Below are 3,255 nucleotides of genomic sequence, written 5' to 3'. Positions count from 1 at the left end.
GATTGGTCAGAGGATGACACGGTCTATGCCTCACATTGACCAATCTAGATGTCTAGGATAGAAGGATACTTGTCATATATTGTGAGGAGTCACAATTAGTAGTCACAAAGTGATGTTGGATCTCAACATTCTTGTAACTTGGGTAGTAATGATGTGTTGCTAGATACCGCTTATTACTTATGCTCCTAAATGGGTTTAGGGCACTGCCAACGTTACAAGAACCTATAGGGTCACACACTAAGGACAATTAGATGGAGATTAGGTTTATATGATGAACCAAGAGGATTAGATTCATTTGATGAATCAAATTGGATTAAGAGTAATCCTAATTGGGCTAACTTGAGTTGGACTCAAGTGGATTCATGTATTCAATGAGTCTAATTTAGATTATGACTCATTAAATCAACTTAATTTAATGAATTAGATTCATTATATTAAGTTGGCTTGAATCAAATGGTTAGATTAGATCAACCATGGAAGAGATTTGGTCAAGTTTGACTTGCCTTGAGAGGAAGATTAAAAGTCAAGTTTGACTTGACTTTATGTCACCTCATTGGTGAGTTGGCATTGATGTGGACCAATGATGTTACTCCACATCATCATGGGTGCCACCTCATGGAAGTTACAAAGTCATTTTCTTTAATAGCTTCACATTAATTGCACTTAATGCAATTTTTTGGGAGTTACACTTTGAATATGGCCGGCCACTTTTGAATGGGAATGAATTTGATTTTCCTCATTCAAGTGCATTATTCCTTCTTTTTCTTCTTGGAGCTCTCTTCCTCTCCCTCTCCTCCTCAACATGGCCGAACCACACATAGGTGCTAGCACACCTCTTTGTGTGTTTTTCTCCACCTACGAGTCCGTGTGGATACTTCTAGAGAAGTATCTATCTTGATACTCTTGAGATCCGGCACCGTTTGGACGAGCGGGAACACGAAGGGCTTCGCTTCAAAGGTATAACTCGTTTCATGTAGATCTAGGAGTAGATCTAAGTAGAAACTCGTACTTGTAATTTTGTTTTGAAATCTTTTCTTTGCACGAGATCCGTTGGCTAGGGTGATTCGGGGTTTCCGCGACGCGAAAAAGCGGTTTTCACGGCCCGAAAAACCCTACAGTGGTATCAGAGCCACGTGCGAAGCGAGTACGAGTTTAGATTCGTATTTTTATGAAAAATATAAATCTGTAAACTTTCTGTAAATTCATGTTTAATTTTTTATAGTTTTAATGGGTATTTTTCTCGTAGAAGCGAAGCACAAGTGTTTCGGCACTTGTAGGCTTCGACTACCGAGAAGAATTTTCCAAAACGGCAAAGTTTCGCCCCAAAATTTTTTGGGACAGCGGGCTAAGGCGCTCTTGGATCGCTTAGGAGCAACTCTCGATGGTTAGATCGCGGGTAGGGGTACTGCCCCTAACCCCGCAAGGGGATTTGCTCCGCGATTGCGCCCGAAATCGCTAATCGGGACCGCCGGAAAAAATTTACTCATAAAATCTGTAAAATTATGAAAAATTACAGAAAAATTATGAAAAATATATAATTTTGAATTATATATTATTTTTGTGATAGTCATGGCCCAAAGACCCAATTCGATTGGACAATTGTGTTGTAATTCATAATACGGCCTGCGTGCCGTTATGTGATGTGCGTGCTTGTATTTTTATTTTTTTTATTTTATTTTCGCGACCTGCGCGTCGTGCCTTTCTCTTATATTCTGGTTGTAAATTAGATTTAGACTTGAATGTAACTCGAGTTTCAAAATTGTAATGTAATTTTGAAGCGGTGGAAGGTCCACACGAGACGGAGTTACGAGGAGGGCGCGAGCAACACAAGGTGGTCAAAGGAAGAAGCTTGAGAAGCTGTTGACCTTAGGTTGACCATCCGATCTTCTCATTGGCTTGAGAAGATCGTAGTAGGGCCATGACACAATCACAAAATAGTTTAATTAATTGCTTATATGTATGTGATGCATGCTAGTTAATTAAGTAATTAATTAGTGCCTAGCGATTAGATTTGATCTAAATCGTGCACATGATGCACCCTTCGATTAGATTAGATCTATCGAGTATATGATATGCATCATTGTTTAGATTAGATCTAAAACGTGTCAACTCGTAATGCCTACCGTGCCGTGATACCTACTACTACCTCGATCGCATGTAGTTGTTGAATCTGCCAAAGTAGAGCAACACATACTATCTTGGTAGGGTACGGAGGGACAATCTTGGTCCCGCCTATCAACGCATGGGTGAGTACAACTCAATTAGATTGAGTATTCCTAGTTAACTCGGTTGGATCGAGTATAACTATAGGCATTCTTCCGACGGTCGGAAAGTTAGGTCAAAATCACATATATATTAACTCTCGGGCGTATTAGCCAAAGCTAACTCGAGTTTTAATATAAATGCGGATTTTGATTCTATAAACAAGAGTTGCATAGAGATGTAATTGGTAATCGTTACCTACCGATCATACTAAGTCTTGGGCGTATTAGCCAAAGCTAACTCAAGGGTTAGTATGATGTGGATCTTGTCCCACATGAATTATAGAATTCAGTGGGAGCATCATTTAGTTAAATGCCTAATTAAATGATTAAGAATATGATACTTATTTCTGCATTTATTTCTGTTGTAGAATTGCCATGACGTCGAACACGAACACCTTCTCCCTGCGATCTATCCTCGAGAAGGACAAGCTCAACGGAGCAAACTTCCTGGACTGGTACAGGAACCTAAGAATAGTTCTCACCCAAGAACGTAAACTGTATGTTCTGGAGCAGCCCATTCCGGAGGCTCCTCCTGCCAATGCCCCGCGAGCTGACAAAGATGCTTACAAGAAGCATCAAGATTTCGCATTAGATGTGTCCTATCTAATGCTCGCGACCATGAACTCTGAGCTTCAGAAGCAACACGAGTTAATGGGCGCTTATGATATGGTTGAACATCTTCGTCAGTTGTATCAAGGACAAGCGAGGCATGAGAGATTTGAGATCTCAAGGGCAAGATGTCAGACGGGGCTCCTGTAGGCCCATATGTACTCAAAATGATTGGGTACATAGAGAACCTACAAAGGTTGGGGTTCCCTCTTGGCCAAGAGCTGGCTATTGACCTGATCTTGCAATCCTTGCCGGATAGCTATAGTCAATTCGTTCTAAACTACAATATGAACGAGATTGACAAGCCACTGCCCGAGCTGCTTAGCATGTTAAGAACTGCTGAGCTAAACCTTAAGAAGGTTAAGCCCAACACTGTTCTGAT

Source organism: Zingiber officinale, chromosome 2A (assembly GCF_018446385.1).
Source record: "Zingiber officinale cultivar Zhangliang chromosome 2A, Zo_v1.1, whole genome shotgun sequence".
Lineage (NCBI taxonomy): Eukaryota > Viridiplantae > Streptophyta > Magnoliopsida > Zingiberales > Zingiberaceae > Zingiber > Zingiber officinale.
The sequence above is the reverse complement of the archived record's forward strand: the minus strand, read 5'-3'. Positions refer to the sequence as shown.